Consider the following 21240-nt stretch of genomic DNA (forward strand, 5'->3'; position numbering starts at 1 on the left):
GACATTATGTCAGAGCTCCCAGGGTTGCTACTTCATCTGTGGATGCACGCACAGAGAAGGGGTAACGACAAGCTTAGGGATATGACCAAGAACTGTCCATAGAGTCCATACAAGGTCCAATGCCAGTTGACATGATGTCAGAGCTCCCAGGGTCACTTCTCCATTTGTGGATGCATGCACAGAGAAGGGGGAACGACAAGCATAGGGAGATGACCAAGAACTGTCCATAGAGTCCATACAAGGTCCAAAACCAGTTGACACGAGAGTCACCACCTGGCTTATCTGACCATCTCCATGGAACCAGGCAACCAGCGGGTCCCAAACCTGGCTTTCTCCAAACATATCCATGGTTCAGAGATGGTCACTGGATCAGATCTGTGTCCTTCCATGATGAATTGGCTGCAGTCCGTTCTCTTGTCTGTTGGGGTGGTTTGCAGAATGTCTGGCTGGTAGCTCTGTGTTACTTCAGTCACCCAGGATGTGATCTCTGAGTCTTTTTATACCCAAGGCATGTAAGCTATTTTTAGAATTACCCAGGGTCCTTCAGTCCAACATCAAGATAAGGTAAACAATGGTGATGGGATTAAGTAGCACTATTAGCATATAAGCACACATTAATAAAAAAAGCTTAACACACCCTATGTACAGTCACTATTACAGACTTACACAGTATGCTAGATAGTATATCTGTTGGCAAGTCTGTCTTCTTGACCCACCAGACATAAACACTTAAATTCACAAGCCAATATACAGATAAAAAGTCAGTTCTTTTGGTTTGCAAAAAACATGGTTGTCTGGCAAATTAAGACACCATATGGTTTCTTCTCATTTTGAGTTTTTTGAGTTTTGAAAAAACACTGTTATCATTCAGAGGTTTATACAGAAAATTTGATTTATACTCTAATGGTTGATGATTTGAACAGTATACTGACTCATTTGTATCAACTATTTTGGAAAATCTGAGAAAAATAGCATAAATTAATCATTTGAAACACAGTGTATAAACAGATCCCTAGGCCTGTTCGTATCATGTCTGTGATGAACATTCAGTATATAAGTTGGAAAGACATGACAGCACCTTAAATGATTTTTGCTAATGAACACTGAATGATTTAATGTGTACTCTCCTTAGTGTATAAATGGTTAACTATTGACTGAATATAACACCTAACACAGACGTAAACCATATTACAGCATGGAGGAAGGAAATAAACTTATAGATAAAATGAATTTTTTGATATATGTAAATACATTATACAGTAATCATTTTAGAGTCTGTGTAAAGTATTAAACTAGCTTAGTATCCAATATTTATGTTCCGGCCATAGCAAAATAAAATTATTGCTTTATTTTAGGTTGTCCGTGATGTATTATGTATCACAAATAATCCATAGAATAAGTTATTCCACCGTTTTATTCCTAAATTGAACTATTTAAAAGCTACAATTTATCATAGCTTCTGGGATTGTTTGTTGATTAAAAATTATTGGCTATCTATCTCCCGGGCAGCTGCCATCATAACTAGTGTTAAACGTTTACATGAACTTTCCCTCTGGGGTAATAATAGACTTAGAACCACATATCTAAGATCAATAGAAATGTTCCTGGTTGCAGTTCAATCAATATGAAAGCTATAGATCACAGAAGACAGCACTATCATTATCATCAAAAATTGCATTTTTCTTCACTTAATAGAATTTTTTTTTATTTCTAACAACTGTATATGTGAATATTAATACCTAGTGACATTAGCTTAAAGTGTTTATGCTCAATAACTACAACCTCTATCCTAATCATTAGTTATCCTAATTCTTGAAAATAGAGGGTAGCATTGTGAATCTGTTAACACAGATTGGTTCAAAACACTGTTTGAAATACAAAATACAACTTTAACATTAAATACCAATGTGTTTTTATTACACAGGTCACTTGTGGGCTACTGTTCAGTTTGATACACTGCTTGGCCTTGGTGATACTCTAGATTGAGATTGGGTTTTCTGGAGTTTATGCAAAGTCTGTTACCTATTTTTATGTAAATAGAAACCACTGTGAAAATCCCCCAAAAGTGATACCATTTCAGAAATTAGACCCATCAGGGAACTGATCTAGATGTGTTATGGGCACATTAAACCCTCAGGTGCTTCACAGAAGTTTACAATGTTGAGCCGTAAAAATAGAAAAAATCAAACTTTTCCCACAAATATGTTTTTAGCACAAAATATTGCATTTTCATAAGGGTAACAGGAGTAATTGCACCATACAATTTGTTGCGAAATTTCTCCTGAGGATGGCGATACTGATACCCCATGTGAGGGCGGAAACTACTGTTTGGGAGCATGGCAGGACTTGGAAAGGAACGAGTATCATTTGACTTTTTGAATGTTAAATTTCCTGGAATCATTAGCGGATGTCATGTCCCATATGGAGAGCCCCTGATGTGTCTTATACAGTGGTAACCCCCAACAAGTGACCCCATTTTTGGAAACTAGACCCCCAAGGAATGTATTTCTATGTATGGTGAGCACCTTGAACTCCCCAGGTGCCTTACAGAAGTTTATAATGTTGAGCCGTGAAAATAATAAAAATCACATTTTCCTCACAAAAAAATGTTTTTAGTCCCAAATTTTGCATTTTCATAAGGGTAACAAGAGAAATTGCACTATACAATTTGTTGTGCAATTTCTCCTGAGTATGCCGATACACTATATATAGGGGAATAATACTTTTGAGGCACAGTGCAAAGCTCCAAAAGGAAGAGCCGCCATATTGGTGTTCAGATTTTGCTGGAATAGTTTGAGGGTGCCATGTCACATTGGCAGAACTCCTGAGGTGCCAGGACAACAGAAACCCCATATATGTGGACTCATTTTAAAGACTACACTCCTCAATGAATTCATCTAGGGGTGCAGTGATCATATTGACACCACATGTGCCTCACAGAGTTTTATACCACTGAGCAGTGAAGAAAGAATAAATTACATTTTTACCACTAAAATATTGTTTTAGCCCCAAGTTTTTAATTTTTCTAAGGGCTAATAGGACATTTTTTTTTACAACAAACTGAGGTCCATTTTTTTCCTGAGTGCGCCAATACCCTACATGTAATCAGGAAATATTTTTCAGGCCCAGTGCAAAGCTCAGAAGGCAAGGAGCACCAGATTTTACTGATATGCCTTGCAGGTGCCATGACCCACTGCGAGAACCCACGAAGTATCAGAACAGAAGAAACCCCATAAGTGACCCCATTTTACAAACTACACCTCTCAATAAATTTATCTAGGGATGCAGTGATGATATTCACACCATGTGTGTGTCACAGAATTTTACACCATTGGGCAGTGAAGACAAGATAAGTACATTTTTACCACCAAAATTTTGTCCCACAATTTCTTCTGAAAATGGTAGTGCCCCGCATGTGGCTGTACAGTACTATTTAGCCATACATTTGCCTCTGGGACCACAGATTTTCCTAGAACAGTTTGCGGACTCCATATACAGAGCCCCAATTGCTAGAAGAGCAGAATCCCCTCTCAAGTGACCCCATTTTGGAAATTATTCCCCTTGGGAAATTTATCTACAGGTGTAGTGACGATTTTGACTCCATGGGTGTTTTCCAAAAACAAGCAGCAGTGGATGTCGCTGAGTGAAAATTGCAAACTGCCATTGTAGTCACCAGTACGCTGTAAAGGGGATAACTAGTGTGAGAGTTTTAAAGGTTGGGTCGTTGAAAACGCAGTGATATCAAATATGTGTACTTTTATCGTTTATATCTTTTTTCATTCAAATATTTTATTGCAGATACAATATGTTAGGGCCTTGGAACGCACCAAGTATACAGTAGATAGGTAGCTACAAGGTGAGTTTGCAGCCCGGGGTCCACCGTGCAGAGATATCTGCTGCAAAGTAATGGCGGATAACCTCTGAGCTCACACGTGGGTTAAGCTTCACCCCGTGTGAACTGGAAGCGATCTCTGTTACCTCACAGAGTCATGCTGTACCCAAAACTATTACCCTAACTGGGGTTGTGATTGCTCTGGAACTCTTCTGTGCTAACTGCACACATGAAGGAACCAGATGCTAAGCCAAGGCTAATTGCCCCCACTGACGCTAGCTGCCTGCCTGAGTGTACAGTCCCAAAGCTACAGCCCCACAACACATATGTATAGAGTGGAATATATCCACTGGCATAAGCCAAACACATTTGATACTAGCGCATGGCCGTGCGGCCATGCAAACCTTTTATAGTTGCAGCTCTTCAGGACCTTTCTGGTGGACCAATAGGAGCTGCTACAGGGCCTGATCATGTGACCCCCGATCTCCAATGAGAGGTCCTCCCATGGGCATGCTCAGTGCGTGAAAAGCATGACTTAGTCCCAGAAAAGCCTGCTCGCCGCTGACCAGTGCTGGCTACAAGGGCAGAGCCCAGAAAGGCAGCAGTAGCCATTCGCACAGTATCAGGCTGAGCAAGATGCTGGGACCAACATCTCCGCTGAGCAGGTTCCACAGCGGCTGGAGGTGAATGCGAGCCTGCAGCAGATATGGTTCAAAATTCCCCCTGTGCTGTGGTGGGAACGCGACACCTAACATTATCCCCCCTCTTAGGGCCCCCTCCTCCTTGAGCCTCACTACGCTCAAAGGCTGCAATGAGCAGCGGAGCCCGAATGTGCTCCACAGGTTCCCAGGTTCTGTCCTCTGAGCCGTGACCCTTCCAGTCCATCAGACAGTACTTCTTGCCATGTACCACCTTGCACCCCAAGATAGAGTTCACCTCGTACTCATCCATGGATGAACCCAATGTCCCGGCAGATGACTCGGAAAAGCGGGACATATAGACGGGCTTTAAGAGGGAAACATGAAAGGTGTCGGTGATACCAAGGCACGGAGGAATAGCCAAATGGTAGACCACAGGGTTAACCTGTCCCAGAACCTTGAAAGGACCAATGTAGCGAGGCGCAAACTTAGTGGACTCATCTCACAGCCTGATGTTACGGGCAGAGAGCCACGCTAAGTCTCCAGGAGCAAAGGTCAGAGTGGGACACCGGTGTGCATAGGCAGAAATCCTCATTCTTTACTTGGAGGCCCAAATGGCATCCTGTGTGTGGTCCCAAATATCACATGCCTCCACTGCCCAGTCTGCAACCCTGGAATCAGTTGATGACACGGGCATGGACACAGGGACACGCGGATGTTGTTCGTAGTTAAGGAGAAATAGAGTCTGCCCAGTGAAGTTGGCTGCGGCATTGTTCAAAGTAAATTCCGCCCAAGGTAGCAAAGATGCCCAGTCATCCTGCCTAGCAGAGACAAAATGTCACAGGTATGTCACCAGAGTCTGGTTGGCACTTTCTACCAAGCCATTCGTCTCGGGATGATATGCAAAAGAAAGATTCAGCTCAATGCTGAGTAAACGACAGAGCTCTCTCCAAAACCGAGACACAAACTGGGGACACGAGTCACTGACAATTTTGGCAGGCGTGCCATGTAGACGGAAAATATGCTTAATGAACAACACCGCCAAGGCCCTTGCAGAAGGTAACCGTGGAAGCGACACCATGTGCACCATTTTAGAAAAATGATCGGTGACTACCCAGATAACAGTGCAGCTACGAGTAGGGTTGAGCGAAACGGGTCGGTCATTTTCATAAGTCGCCGACTTTTGGCAAAGTCGGGTTTCATGAAACCCGACCCGATCCCTGTGTGGGGTCGGCCATGCGGTACGCGACTTTCGCGGCAAAGTCGCATTTCAATGATGCAAAAAGCGCCATTTCTCAGCCAATGAAGGTGGACGCAGAGTGTGGGCAGCGTGATGACATAGGTCTCAGTCACCACCATCTTAGAGAAGGGCATTGCAGTGATTGGCTTGCTTTCTGCAGCGTCACAGGGGCTATAAAGGGGCGTTCCCGCCAACCGCCATCTTACTGCTGCTGATCTGAGCTTAGGGAGAGGTTGCTGCCGCTTCGTCAGAAGCAGGGATAGCGTTAGGCAGGGTACATTAACCCCCAAACCGCTTGTGCTGTAGCGATTTCCACTGTCCAACACCACCTTTTGTTTGCAGGGACAGTGGAGACTACATTTTTTTTCCTCTGCACTGTAGCTCATTGGGCTGCCCTAGAAGGCTCCCTGATAGCTGCACTGCTGTTTGTACACCACTGTGCAAACCAACTGCTTTTTTCAAAGCACAAATCCTGTTGCTCCTTCCTTTCTGCACAGCTATCTTGTTTGTTTGTCCACACTTTTGACTTTTTTGTGCAGCAGTCCACTCCTTGTTATTGCTGCCTGCCATACTTTGCTGAGATTACTGCAGGGAGATAGTAATTGTAGGAAAGTCCCTTTTTTTTTTTTGTTTCGTTATATCTCTTCAAGCCACTTTCTGCCACAGAAAATATACTCTAATACAGTGGCCCAGATTTATTCACTAGTCTCCCTGAAGAAAAAAAAAAGGGTGCAGATTAAAATTGGCAAATCTGTATCAGTGGCAGTCCTGTGTGTGGCATCTGTGTCTCATTTTCTGGCACAGAAAACATACAGTCTAACAGTGGGCCTGATTTCTTGCCAATTCTCCCATAAATAAAAAAAAATAGTGGGAGATTAAGATTGGCAATTTTGCCTCAGTGCCAGTGCTGTTTGTGGCATCTGTCTCTAATTTTGTGCCACATTAAACCTAGTGTGTAATACTGGGCCAGATTTCTTTTAAATTCTCCCTGAAAAAAAAAACAGTGGGAGATTAAGATTGGCATTTCTGCTTCAGTGCCAGTCCTGTGTGTGCCACCTGTCTCAAATTTTGTGCCACATTAAACCTAGTGTGTAATACTGGGCCAGATTTCTTTTAAATTCTCCCTGAAAAAATAAAAATAGTGGGAGATTAAGATTGGCATTTCTGCTTCAGTGCCAGTCCTGTGTGTGCCACCTGTCTCAAATGTTGTGCCACATTAAACCTAGTGTGTAATACTGGGCCAGATTTCTTTTAAATTCTCCCTGAAAAAAAAATAGTGGGAGATTAAGATTGGCATTTCTGCTTCAGTGCCAGTCCTGTGTGTGCCACCTGTCTCAAATTTTGTGCCACATTAAACCTAGTGTGTAATACTGGGCCAGATTTCTTTTAAATTCTCCCTGGAAAAAAAATAGTGGGAGATTAAGATTGGCATTTCTGCTTCACCGCCACTCCTGTGTGTGCCACCTGTCTCAAATTTTGTGCCACATTAAACCTAGTGTGTAATACTGGGCCAGATTTCTTTTAAATTCTCCCTGAAAAAAAATAGTGGGAGATTAAGATTGGCATTTCTGCTTCAGTGCCAGTCCTGTGTGTGCCACCTGTCTCAAATTTTGTGCCACATTAAACCTAGTCTGTAATACTGGGACAGATTTCTTTTCAATTCTCCCTGAAAAAAAAAATAGTGGGAGATTAAGATTGGCAATTCTGCCTCATTGCCAGTGCTGTGGGTGACATCTGTCTCTAATTTTGTGCCAAAGAACATATACTGTATAAGAGTGGCCCACATTTCTTCAATATTCTCCCAGAAAAAATAAAAAGGGGGAGATTTTTATTGGTAGTGTCTGCATCAGCGTCAGTCCTGTTAGTGGCATATCTCTCTGCCACTGAAGCTGTGTACTGTTATACATTGGGCCTGATTTTCCCTGCAGTCTCACCCACCTATAAAGGGATATATAAATCCAACTGAAGTTTGAGTTCACCTTGTAACTGGTTTTACAGTAACAAATACCGTTAGTTTGGTTACGTTTTTCAAACAATGAGGAAGTCTGGTGGAAGAGGTCGTGGCCGTGGGCGGTCATTGCCAGCTGGTAATGATGGTAGTGGTGGTGGAGCATCAGGTGGTCGTGGGAAAAGCAATATAGCACCTAAGTCTCGAGTTGTTGAGCCAGGTTCGTCGTCTGGCTACACAAGGCCTTGAACGCTCCCTTTTCTGGGAGTAGGAAAACCGCTTTTAAAGCCGGAGCAGCAAGAACAAGTTTTGGCTTTCTTTGCTGACTCAGCCTCTAGCTCTTTCGCCTCCTCTTCTGAAACTGCTAAATGTAAAAGCAGCGCGTCGTTAGTGGATGTTCACGGTCAGGGACAAGTCGCTTCCTTGTCTTCTTCACCAAGAACAACATAGAAGGATGCGTCAGGTGACACAACGGGTTACTCCATGGAGCTCTTTACACATACCTTTCCTGGGTTAGAAAGTGAAACAGTTAACAGGCCATGCCCATTACAAATTCAATCGGACATGGAGTGCACAGATGCACAGCCACAGCCAGATTACTATGCTGTTCCTTTTACTCAGACCAGAACATTGCCCTCGCAGTGTAATGATCCAGAATCAGACCCTGATGAGACTATGGTGCCCCGTCACGAACGCTATACCACCGGCTTACACGGTGACACAGACGAAGTTGCACACGAGATAGAAGAGGAGGTCATAGATGACCCAGTTGTTGACCCCGATTGGCAGCCATTGGGGGAACAGGGTGCAGGTGGCAGTAGCTCTGAAGCGGAGGAGCAGGAGCCGCAGGAGGCATCAACATCGCAACAGGTTCCATCTGCCAGGCCCGTATCTGGCCAAAAACGCGTGGCAAAACCAAAACCAGTTGCACACGAGGTGTCCCATTATGGGACAGCTAGTGGCAAGCGTCAGCAGCCTGTATTGGCAATAAAGTGCTTGGGCGACAACAGACACACCACGGAAGTTCTGTCCGAGTTCTTGCAGAAAGAAACTCAGTCATGGCTGGGCACTGTACATCTTGAGGCAGGCAAGGTAGTGAGTGATAACGGAAGGAATTTTATGGCTGCCATAGCCCTTTCCCAACTGAAACACTTTCCTTGCCTGGCTCACACCTTAAACCTAGTGGTGCAGTGCTTCCTGAAAGGTTATCCGGGGTTACCCAACCTGCTCCTCAAAGTGCGCAGACTTTGCACGCATATCCGCCATTCGCCCGTACACTCCAGCCGTATGCAGAACCATCAGCAGTCTTTGAACCTTCCCCAGCATTGCCTAATCATCGACGTTGCAACAAGGTGGAACTCCGCACTGCACATGCTTCAGAGACTGTGCGAACAGAGGCGTGCTGTTATGTATTTGTGGGAGGATACACATACACGGGCAGGCAGTTGGATGGCAGACATGGAGTTGTCAGGTGTGCAGTGGTCAAAGGTACCAGACATGTGTCAAGTCCTTCAGTGTTTTGAGGAATGCACACGGCTGGTTAGTGCAGACAGCGCCATAATAAGCATGAGCATCCCCGTAATGCGTCTGCTAATGCAAAGTCTGACGCACATAAAGGAGCAGGCGTCTGCAGCCGAGGAAGAGGATAGCCTTGATGACAGTCAGCCATTGTCTGGTCAGGGCAATCTACAGGACGAGGTAGCGGGCGAAGAGGAGGAGGACGAGGAGGATGATAGGGATGAGTATTTTTTGAATGAGCATGCTTCTCCGGGGCCAATAGAAACTGGTGGCGTTGCAAGGCCAGGTTCAGGTTTTTTGAAGGAGACAAGTAACGTAGATTTGCCTGAAACTGCCCCTCAACCCAGCACAAACACAGATTTGACAACTGGAAGTTTGGCCCACATGGCAGATTATGCCTTACGTATCCTCAAAAGGGACCCACGCATTATTAAAATGATGACCGATGACGATTACTGGTTGGCCTGCTGTTGTGAATTCTGTTATCGAACTCCCTCCTGTGGTCATGAATGGTACTTCGGCGAGTTCTGTCCATGGACTCCCTCTGGTGGCTGTGAGTGGAGCTGCTGCTTCTGAGGTTCCTTCCACAGGTGACGTAGGTTATTCTTTGGCTGGCTGCTCTATTTAACTCCACTCTGATCGTTACTCCATGCCAGCTGTCAATGTTCTTGTACTGGTTCAGTTCGCTCTTGGATCTTTCTGGTGACCTGTCTACTCTAGCAGAAGCTAAGTCCCTGATAGTTAATTATTTGTTCATTGTTTCCTTGTCCAGCTGGTTATCATGATTTTTCCTTGCTAGCTGGAAGCTCTGGGATGCAGAGTGGCACCTCCGCACCGTGAGTCGGTGCGGAGGTCTTTTTGCACACTTTGCGTGGTCTTTTTGTAGTTTTTTGTGCTGACCGCAAATATACCTTTCCTATCCTCAGTCTGTTTAGTAAGTCTGGCCTCCCTTTGCTGAAACCTGTTTCATTTCTATGTTTGTGACTTTCATCTTAACTCACAGTCAATATATGTGGGGGGCTGCCTTTTCCTTTGGGAAATTTCTCTGAGGCAAGGTAGGCTTTATTTTCTATCTTTAGGGCTAGTTAGCTCTTAGGCTGTGAAGAGGCATCTAGGTCGTGTTAGGTACGCTCCACGGCTATTTCTAGTTGTGTGATAGGATTAGGGGTTGCGGTCAGCAGAGCTCCCACTTCCCAGAGCTTGTCCTGTGTGAGTTTAACCATCAGGTCGTTCCGGGTGCTCCTCACCACCAGGTCCATAACAGTACAGCTGGCCCAAAGTATTAATGCATCTCAATAGAGGGATAAGAGAAGTTCTGAGACCATTTTTTTCTCTGCAGTGTTTTTTGTCTTTCTTTTCCCCTTAACTTCTGGGTGGTTCAGGACACAGGAGTAGATATGGACATACAAGGTCTGTCCTCTTGTGTGGATCATCTCACTGCAACATTCAAGATTTTGTGGTTCAGAATCCGATGTTAGAGCCTAGAATTCCAATTCCTGATTTGTTTTCTGGAGATAGATCTAAGTTCCTGAATTTCAAAAATAATTGTAAACGGTTTCTAGCTTTGAAACCCCGCTCCTCTGGTGACCCCGTTCAACAAGTAAAGATCATTATTTCTTTGTTGCGTGGTGACCCTCAAGACTGGGCATTTTCCCTTGCGCCAGGAGATCCTGCATTGCGTGATGTAGATGCGTTTTTTCTGGCGCTTGGATTGCTTTATGATGAACCAAATTCAGTGGATCAGGCAGAGAAAATCTTGCTGGCTTTGTGTCAGGGTCAGGATGAAGCGGAGGTGTACTGTCAGAAGTTTAGAAAGTGGTCTGTGCTTACTCAGTGGAATGAGTGTGCCCTGGCGGCAATTTTCAGAAAGGGTCTTTCTGAAGCCCTTAAGGATGTCATGGTGGGATTTCCCTCACCTGCTGGTCTGAATGAGTCTATGTCCTTGGCCATTCAGATCGATCGGCGCTTGCTTGAGCGCAAAGCTGTGCACCATTTGGCGGTATTCTCTGAGCATAGGCCTGAGCCAATGCAATGTGATAGGACTTTGACCAGAGCTGAACGGCAAGAACACAGACGTCGGAATGGGCTGTGTTTTTACTGTGGTGAATCCACTCATGCTATCTCCGATTGTCCTAAGCACACTAAGCGGTTCGCTAGGTCTGCCACCATTGGTACGGTACAGTCTAAATTTCTTTTGTCCGTTACTCTGATTTGCTCTCTGTCGTCCTATTCTGTTATGGCATTTGTGGATTCAGGCGCTGCCCTGAATTTGATGGACTTGGAGTTTGCCAGGCGCTGTGGTTTTTTTCTTGGAGCCCTTGCAGTATCCTATTCCATTGAGAGGAATTGATGCTACGCCTTTGGCCAAGAATAAGCCTCAGTCCTGGACTCAATTGACCATGTGCATGGCTCCTGCACATCAGGAGGATATTCGCTTTTTGGTGTTGCATAATCTGCATGATGTGGTCATTTTGGGGTTGCCATGGCTACAGGTCCATAATCCAGTATTGGATTGGAAATCTATGTCTGTGTCCGGCTGGGGTTGTCAGGGGGTACATGGTGATGTTCCATTGCTGTCAATTTCGCCTTCCACTCCTTCTGAAGTCCCTGAGTTTTTGTCAGATTACCGGGATGTATTTGATGAGCCCAAATCCAGTGCCCTACCTCCTCATAGGGATTGCGATTGTGCTATTAATTTGATTCCTGGTAGTAAGTTTCCTAAGGGCCGACTGTTTAATTTATCTGTGCCAGAGCACGCCGCTATGCGGAGTTATATAAAGGAATCCTTGGAGAAAGGTCATATTCACCCGTCGTCATCACCGTTGGGAGCAGGGTTCTTTTTTGTGGCCAAGAAGGATGGCTCTTTGAGACCTTGTATTGATTACCGCCTTCTTAATAAGATCACAGTCAAATTTCAGTACCCTTTGCCGCTGCTGTCTGATTTGTTTGCTCGGATTAAGGGGGCTAGTTGGTTCACCAAGATAGATCTTCGAGGGGCGTATAATTTTGTGCGAATTAAACAGGGCGATGAATGGAAAACAGCATTTAATACGCCCGATGGCCATTTTGAGTACCTGGTTATGCCATTCGGGCTTTCTAATGCTCCATCTGTGTTTCAATCCTTTATGCATGACATCTTCCGAGAGTACCTGGATAGATTCATGATTGTATATTTGGATGATATTTTGGTCTTTTCGGATGATTGGGAGTCTCATGTGAAGCAGGTCAGAATGGTGTTCCAGGTCCTTCGTTCGAATTCCTTGTTTGTGAAGGGGTCAAAATGTCTCTTTGGGGTTCAGAAGGTTTCATTTTTGGGTTTCATTTTTTTCCCTACTACTATCGAGATGGACCCTGTTAAAGTTCAGGCCATTTATGATTGGACTCAGCCGACATCTGTGAAGAGCCTGCAGAAGTTCCTGGGCTTTGCTAATTTTTACTGTCGCTTCATTGCTAATTTTTCTAGTGTTGCTAAACCATTGACTGATTTGACCAAGAAAGGTGCTGATGTGGTCAATTGGTCCTCTGCGGCTGTAGAGGCTTTTCAGGACTTGAAGCGTCGTTTTTCTTCTGCCCCTGTGTTGTGCCAGCCAGATGTTTCGCTCCCGTTTCAGGTCAAGGTTGATGCTTCTGAGATTAGAGCAGGGGCTGTTTTGTCGCAAAGAAGTTCTGATGGCTCGGTGATGAAACCATGTGTCTTGAGTCTGCCAAACGGTTGAATCCTAGACAGGCTCGATGGTCGCTGTTTTTCTCCCGTTTTGATTTTGTGGTTTCGTACCTTCCGGGCTCTAAGAATGTGAAGGCTGATGCCCTGTCAAGGAGTTTTGTGCCTGACCCTCCGAGTGTTCCTGAGCCGGCGGGTATTCTCAAAGAGGGGGTAATTTTGTCTGCCATCTCCCCTTATTTGCGGCACGTGCTGCAGAAGTTTCAGGCTGATAGACCTGACCGTTGTCCAGCAGAGAAACTGTTTGTCCCTGATAGATGGACTAGTAGAGTTATCTCTGAGGTTCATTGTTCGGTGTTGGCGGGTCATTCTGGAATCTTTGGTACCAGAGATTTGGTGGCTAGATCCTTTTGGTGGCCTTCTTTGTCACGGGATGTGCGTTCTTTTGTGCAGTCCTGTGGGACTTGTGCTCGGGCTAAGCCCTGCTGTTCTCGTGCCAGTGGGTTGCTTTTGCCCTTGCCGGTCCCGAAGAGGCCCTGGACGCATATTTCCATGGATTTTATTTCAAATCTCCCTGTCTCTCAAAGGATGTCGGTCATTTGGGTGGTTTGTGATCGCTTCTCTAAGATGGTCCTTTTGGTACCCTTGTCTAAATTGCCTTCCTCCTCTGATTTGGTGCCATTGTTTTTCCAGCATGTGGTTCGTTTGCATGGCATTCCGGAGAACATCGTCTCGGACAGAGGTTCCCAGTTTGTTTCGAGGTTTTGGCGGTCCTTTTGTGCTAAGATGGGCATTGATTTGTCTTTTTCTTCGGCTTTTCATCCTCAGACAAATGGCCAAACCGAACGAACTAATCAGACTTTGGAAGCATATCTGAGATGCTTTGTTTCTGCTGATCAGGATGATTGGGTGTCCTTCTTGCCTTTGGCTGAGTTCGCCCTTAATAATCGGGCCAGCTCGGCTACTTTGGTTTCGCCTTTTTTCTGTAATTCTGGTTTCCATCCTCGTTTCTCTTCAGGGCAGGTTGAGCCTTCGGACTGTCCTGGTGTGGATACTGTGGTGGACAGGTTGCAGCAGATTTGCACTCATGTGGTGGACAATTTGACATTGTCCCAGGAGAAGGCTCAACGTTTCGCTAACCGCCGGCGCTGTGTTGGTCCCCGACTTCATGTTGGGGATTTGGTTTGGTTGTCATCTCGTCATGTTCCTATGAAGGTTTCCTCTCCTAAGTTTAAGCCTCGTTTCATTGGTCCGTATAAGATTTCTGAAGTTCTCAATCCTGTGTCATTTCGTTTGGCCCTTCCAGCTTCTTTTGCCATCCATAATGTGTTCCATAGGTCGTTATTGCGGAGATATGTGGCGCCTATGGTTCCCTCCGTTGATCCTCCTGCCCCGGTGTTGGTCGAGGGGGAGTTGGAGTATGTGGTGGAGAAGATTTTGGATTCTCGTATTTTGAGACGGAAACTCCAGTACCTGGTCAAGTGGAAGGGTTATGGTCAGGAAGATAATTCCTGGGTTTTCGCCACTGATGTTCATGCTGCCGATCTAGTTTGTGCCTTTCATTTGGCTCGTCCTGATCGGCCTGGGGGCTCTGGTGAGGGTTCGGTGACCCCTCCTCAAGGGGGGGTACTGTTGTGAATTCTGTTATCGAACTCCCTCCTGTGGTCATGAATGGTACTTCGGCGAGTTCTGTCCATGGACTCCCCCTGGTGGCTGTGAGTGCTCCACTCTGGAGTGCTGCTTCTGAGGTTCCTTCCACAGGTGACGTAGGTTATTCTTTGGCTGGCTGCTCTATTTAACTCCACTCTGATCGTTACTCCATGCCAGCTGTCAATGTTCTTGTACTGGTTCAGTTCGCTCTTGGATCTTTCTGGTGACCTGTCTACTCTAGCAGAAGCTAAGTCCCTGATAGTTAATTATTTGTTCATTGTTTCCTTGTCCAGCTGGTTATCATGATTTTTCCTTGCTAGCTGGAAGCTCTGGGATGCAGAGTGGCACCTCCGCACCGTGAGTCGGTGCGGAGGTCTTTTTGCACACTCTGCGTGGTCTTTTTGTAGTTTTTTGTGCTGACCGCAAAGATACCTTTCTTATCCTCAGTCTGTTTAGTAAGTCTGGCCTACCTTTGCTGAAACCTGTTTCATTTCTATGTTTGTGACTTTCATCTTAACTCACAGTCAATATATGTGGGGGCTGCCTTTTCCTGTGGGGAATTTCTCTGAGGCAAGGTAGGCTTTATTTTCTATCTTTAGGGCTAGTTAGCTCTTAGGCTGTGAAGAGGCGTCTAGGTCGTGTTAGGTACGCGCCACGGCTATTTCTAGTTGTGTGATAGGATTAGGGGTTGCGGTCAGCAGAGCTCCCACTTCCCAGAGCTTGTCCTGTGTGAGTTTAACCATCAGGTCGCTCCGGGTGCTCCTAACCACCAGGTCCATAACAGCCTGCCTCCTTGATCCTCGCTATAAAGGCAAATTGCAAAATATCATGCAACATGAGAACCTCGAACAAATATTAGCAACCAAACAAGCAACTCTTGTAGACCGTTTGATTCAGGCATTCCCAGCACACAGTGCCGGTGATGGTTCTCACACGAGCTGCAGGGGGCAACAGGGCAGAGGTGATAGAGGTGCACAAATCAGAAGTGGCGTTGGACAGAGGGGTTTTCTGCCAGGTTCTGGAGTGATTTCGCAATGACCGCAGACAGGACAGGTACTGCAGCATCAATTCAAAGTGACAGGAGACAACATTTGTCCTGTATGGTTACTAACTATTTTTCATCCCTTATCGATGTTCTCCCTCAACCGTCATTCCCATTTGATTACTGGGCATCCAAAATAGACACCTGGCCTGAATTGGCAGAATATGCATTGCAGGAGCTTGCTTGCCCAGCTGCTAGTGTGCTATCAGAAAGAGTATTCAGTGCTGCTGGTTCAATATTGACCGAAAAAAGGACTCGTCTGGCTACCCAAAATGTTGATGATCTAACCTTCATTAAAATGAACCACTCATGGATTTCGAATTATTTTTCCCCACCTTTCCCGGCTGACACCTAGCTTTCCTATGAAAAGGTCTTGCTTGTGGACTGGTCTTACTGACTGTTCCAATCTCTTAATTTGCAGCAGCTGTTTGTCCAGCATACGACATGTTTACACCTCCCTAAATGGGCTAACTCCCCCCACGGGCCGTGGTCTCGCCACTTGGCACAAGCACCCGTGAGAGCTCCGTTTGTCTGAAGAGGTGGGTGTGCCCGTTTTTGGTCGACTGCACTGCCACTGGGTCCCTCATAGTACAATAAAGTGTCTCTGGCGGTGGTGGCGCGCAACCAACGTCAGACACACCGTTGTAACATGAGGGGCCCTGGGCCTGTACCGCCGGCCACAAGAGAGATTCCCCCCCAGCTCAAACACTGTTCTACCACTTGCAAAATTATCTCTCACAGCTCCACCAATGTTTAGTCTATGCGCTGACATCCTTCAATGCCTGGCACTGACAATACCAATTTGTTGACATGTATGATGCTAGTTAAAATAGTCAGGGTCAGTGTCCTATATTGACACAAGTAAATACTTAGCGCCAAATTACTATGTCTGAAACTCAGCACAGGAGCCCACCCCTGTACCTAAGTATGCCACCCTTTTGTTTTTTGGTTTTGTTGTTTTGCGAGACATTAACATCTATTTATTTTTTGGGAGTACTAACTGTGTCAGACACTCCTTCCAATCGTCCTCCGCTGACCACACCAATGCTGCCTGTGTACCCCTGCAAGATAATTCAAACTGCATTGAGCCTAATTTTTTTATTTTAGGCCTACTAAGTCTGTCTGCGGTCCATCCTTCCAATTGTCCTCCGCTGAGCACACCAATGCCGACCGTGTACCCATGTAACTTTTTTTCATCCTGCAGTGAGCCTACTTTGTGGTGTAAGGCCTACTAGCAGTGTCTGTCTGCGCCACTTAATACAGCTGTCCTCCTCTAAAAAAAAAAAAAGGCTGATTTTCAGCTTGTCAGAATTATAAAACTGCATTGGGGCCACAAGTTTCGTTGTGGTCTACAAACTGAGTCTTCCGCTCCAAGGTGTTCTCTCTGTTGCCTCTCCCTCACTTCTATCTTGAAGCTCTTGTTAAGTAGTTGTTGAAACAACACTGCATTAGGCCTACAAGTTGGGTCTGGGTTGTAGAGATGGTGTCTGCCGCTCCAAGGTGTTCTCCTGGTTGCCTTTCCTGAGCTTCAATCTGCAGGCTCTTGTTAAATAGTTTTTTAATCGAACAACTGCAGTGGGGCTACTAGTTTGGTTGGGGCCTACTAACAGTGTCTGCCACTCCAAGGTGTTCTCCTGGTTGCCTTTCCTGAGCTTCAATCTTCAGGCTCTTGTTAAATAGTTTTTTAATCAAACAACTGCAGTGGGGCTACTAGTTTGGTTGGGGCCTACTAATAGTGTCTGCCACTCCAAGGTGTTCTCCTGGTTGCCTTTCCTGAGCTTCAATCTTCAGGCTCTTGTTAAATAGTTTTTTAATCGAACAACTGCAGTGGGGCTACTAGTTTGGTTGGGGCCTAGTAACGGTGTATGCCGCTCCGTGCTGTTCTCCAGATTTCCTGTCCTGAAATTCCATTTTCAGGCTCTCGTTAAGTAGTTGTTGAAAAAACACTGCATTAGGCCTACAAGTTGGGTCAGGGTTGTAGGGACGGTGTCTGATGCTCCAAGGTGTTCTCCTGGTTGCCTTTCCTGAGCTTCAATCTTCAGGCTCCTGTTAAATAGTTTTTTAATCGAACAACTGCAGTGGGGCTACTAGTTTGGTTGGGGCCTACTAACAGTGTCTGCCGCTCCAAGGTGTTCTCCTGGTTGCCTTTCCTGAGCTTCAATCTTCAGGCTCTTGTTAAATAGTTTTTTTAATCAAACAACTCCAGTGGGGCTACTAGTTTGGTTGGGGCCTTCTAACAGTGTCTGCCGCTCCAAGGTGTTCTCCTGGTTGCCTTTCCTGAGCTTCAATCTTCAGGCTCTTGTTAAATAGTTTTTTAATCAAACAACTGCAGTGGGGCTACTAGTTTGGTTGGGGCCTACTAACAGTGTCTGCCGCTCCAAGGTGTTCTCCTGGTTGCCTTTCCTGAGCTTCAATCTTCAGGCTCTTGTTAAATAGTTTTTTAATCAAACAACTGCAGTGGGGATACTAGTTTGGTTGGGGCCTACTAACGGTGTATGCCGCTCCGTGCTGTTCTCCAGGTTTCCTGTCCTGAAATTCCATTTTCAGGCTCTCGTTAAGTAGTTGTTGAAACAACACTGCATTAGGCCTACAAGTTGGGTCTGGGTTGTAGGGACGGTGTCTGCCGCTCCAAGATATTCTCCTGGTTGCCTTTCCTGAGCTTCGATCTTCAGGCTCTTGTTAAATAGTTTTTTAATCGAACAACTGCAGTGGGGCTACTAGTTTGGTTGGGGCCTACTAACAGTGTCTGCCACTCCAAGGTGTTCTCCTGGTTGCCTTTCCTGAGCTTCAATCTTCAGGCTCTTGTTAAATAGTTTTTTAATCAAACAACTGCAGTGGGGCTACTAGTTTGGTTGGGGCCTACTAACAGTGTCTGCCGCTCCAAGGTGTTCTCCTGGTTGCCTTTCCTGAGCTTCAATCTTCAGGCTCTTGTTAAATAGTTTTTTAATCGAACAACTGCAGTGGGGCTACTAGTTTGGTTGGGGCCTACTAACAGTGTCTGCCGCTCCAAGGTGTTCTCCTGGTTGCCTTTCCTGAGCTTCAATCTTCAGGCTCTTGTTAAATAGTTTTTTAATCAAACAACTGCAGTGGGGCTACTAGTTTGGTTGGGGCCTACTAACAGTGTCTGCCGCTCCAAGGTGTTCTCTTGGTTGCCTTTCCTGAACTTCAATCTTCAGGCTCTTGTTAAATAGTTTTTTAATCGAACAACTGCAGTGGGGATACTAGTTTGGTTGGGGCCTACTAACGGTGTATGCCGCTCCGTGCTGTTCTCCAGGTTTCCTGTCCTGAAATTCCATTTTCAGGCTCTCGTTAAGTAGTTGTTGAAACAACACTGCATTAGGCCTACAAGTTGGGTCTGGGTTGTAGAGACGGTGTCTGCCGCTCCAAGGTGTTCTCCATGTTGCCTCTCCCTAGCTTCTATCTTGAAGCTCTCGTTAAGTAGTTGTTGAAACAACACTGCATTAGGCCTACAAGTTGGGTCTGGGTTCTAGAGACGCTGTCTGCTGCTCCAAGGTGTTCTCCAGGGTACCTCTCCCTAGCTTCTATCTTCAAGCTCTTGTTAAGTAGTTGTTGAAACAACACTGCATTTGGCCTACAAGTTGGGTCTGGGTTGTAGGGATGGTGTCTGCCGCTCCAAGGTGTTCTTCAGGTTGCCTCTCCCTAGCTTCTATTTTCAAGCTCTTGTTAAGTAGTTGTTGAAACAACACTGCATTTGGCCTACAAGTTGGGTCTGGGTTGTAGGGACGGTGTCTGCCGCTCCAAGGTGTTCTCCAGGTTGCCTCTCCCTAGCTTCTATCTTTGAAGCTCTCGTTAAGTAGTTGTTGAAACAACACTGCATTAGGATAACAAGTTGGGTCTGGGTTCTACAAACGGTGTCTTCCGCTCCAAGGTGTTCTCCTGGTTGCCTTTCCCTAGCTTCTATCTTCAGGCTCTCGTTAAATTGTTTTTAATATAACACTGCATTTGGCCTACTTGTTTTGTTGGCCCTACTAACGGTGTCTGCCGCTCCTTGATGTTCTCCTACACTGAACAAACCAGTGCCGCCTGTTTACTTCTGTTACCAATTTTGAACTGCATTTAGCCTACTTACTGATTTGGGCCCACTCACTGTGTCAGCCTCTCATTACATTTGTACTCCACTGAACAAAGCAATGCCCCCTGGTTAGTCCTGTTACCAATTTTGAACTGCATTTAGCCCACTTTATTATTTGGGCCTATATCTGTGTTTCCTCCTCATCCTGCCCATTGCCCAGCCAGTGATAGATGAGTCTGCTGGTACATTGACCCAGAACGCTACATTCCCCGTGTACGCTACACAGCCAGAATGTGACCCTGCTGAAAGTCAGGTTCCCCTTCCCGCATACCATACCACCTTACACGGGGACAAAGAGGAAGGTGCAGATGAAAGTGCAGGTTCCTTCATCAGGTGGGGGGGAATACTTGTTGGTGATGTCACTGGCACAGGGCCCCTCATAGTACGCAAAAGTGTCGCTGCCGGTGGGAGGCGCCCCCGCCGTGCAAACACACCGCCGTACTTTGAGGGGCCCTGTGCCAGTGCCAATGCTAACGAGTGGGCCCCCCCTGCTTGCTCAGGATCACAGCACTTGCAAAGTTTAAATACTTACCTCTCCCTGCTCCACTGCTGTGACGTGGTCCAGATTTCCTGGGCCCACTAAATACTTGAACCAGCCCTACCCCCCACAACTTTAGCCAAATGACCCCCAATTTCCAATGCCTTACTATTATTATAAGGTAAATTAAGATTGACAAGCTTCAGTAACAAGAATGGATGTTTTTGCCATTAAAATGGGCACTGTAGGTGTTTTCCTAGCCTCCACTCACTGCCGACTATGCTCCCCCATTGACTTGCATTGGGTTTCGTGTTTCAGTCGATCCCCGACTTTTCGCGATAATCGGCCGATTCCACTCGACTCGACTTTTGAGACAGTCGGGTTTCGCGAAACCCGACTCGACCCTAAAAAACTAAAAGTCGCCCAACCCTATCTACGAGGCTTAGGTAAGCCCACCACAAAGTACATCTCGACCATCTCCCAGGTCCTGTCTGCCACTGGCAGAGGGTAAAGTAGCCCAGCAGGCCCTTGCTTATGAGACCGATTATTGGTGCAGGAGACACATGCCCAAATTTAATCCCCGATGGCATGAGCCATAGGCGGGCACCAGTATGTCCTCGCCAGAAGGTCAACTGTCCTCTTGGTCCCAAAATGTCAACCCACCCTGGATGAATGAGCCTAAGAGAGAGAACCTCAAGTCAAAAATTTGATGGTACAAAAGTCTTGCCTGGGGGCACAGACTCTAGCGAAACCGGAGCCACGATTCTCAGGCTCTCTGAAGGGACAATAAGCCGAGGCTCCTCTGATGATGATGATGATGACACTATGGAGCGGGAGAGAGCGTTGGCACAAATGTTCTTCTCCACGGAGAGAAAATGGAGGGTGAAGTGGAAGAAGGACAGGGACCATCTGGCCTGGCGAGAATTTAGCTGCTGGGCTGTCTGTAAGTACACCAAATTTCTGTGGTCTGTAAAAACTTGGAAGGGAAAGCGAGCCCCCTCCAGGAGGTGTCTCCTGTTATGAAAGGCAATTCAGTACTACAATGGACATAGCGGTCAGAGCACATACAGTGATCTGACAATAACCCAAAATCATAGAACGAGCTCTGAGACGTGGGAACTCTGCAGACCGCAATCCCTA

This window comes from Ranitomeya imitator, chromosome 4 (genome assembly GCF_032444005.1).
Source record: "Ranitomeya imitator isolate aRanImi1 chromosome 4, aRanImi1.pri, whole genome shotgun sequence".
NCBI lineage: Eukaryota > Metazoa > Chordata > Amphibia > Anura > Dendrobatidae > Ranitomeya > Ranitomeya imitator.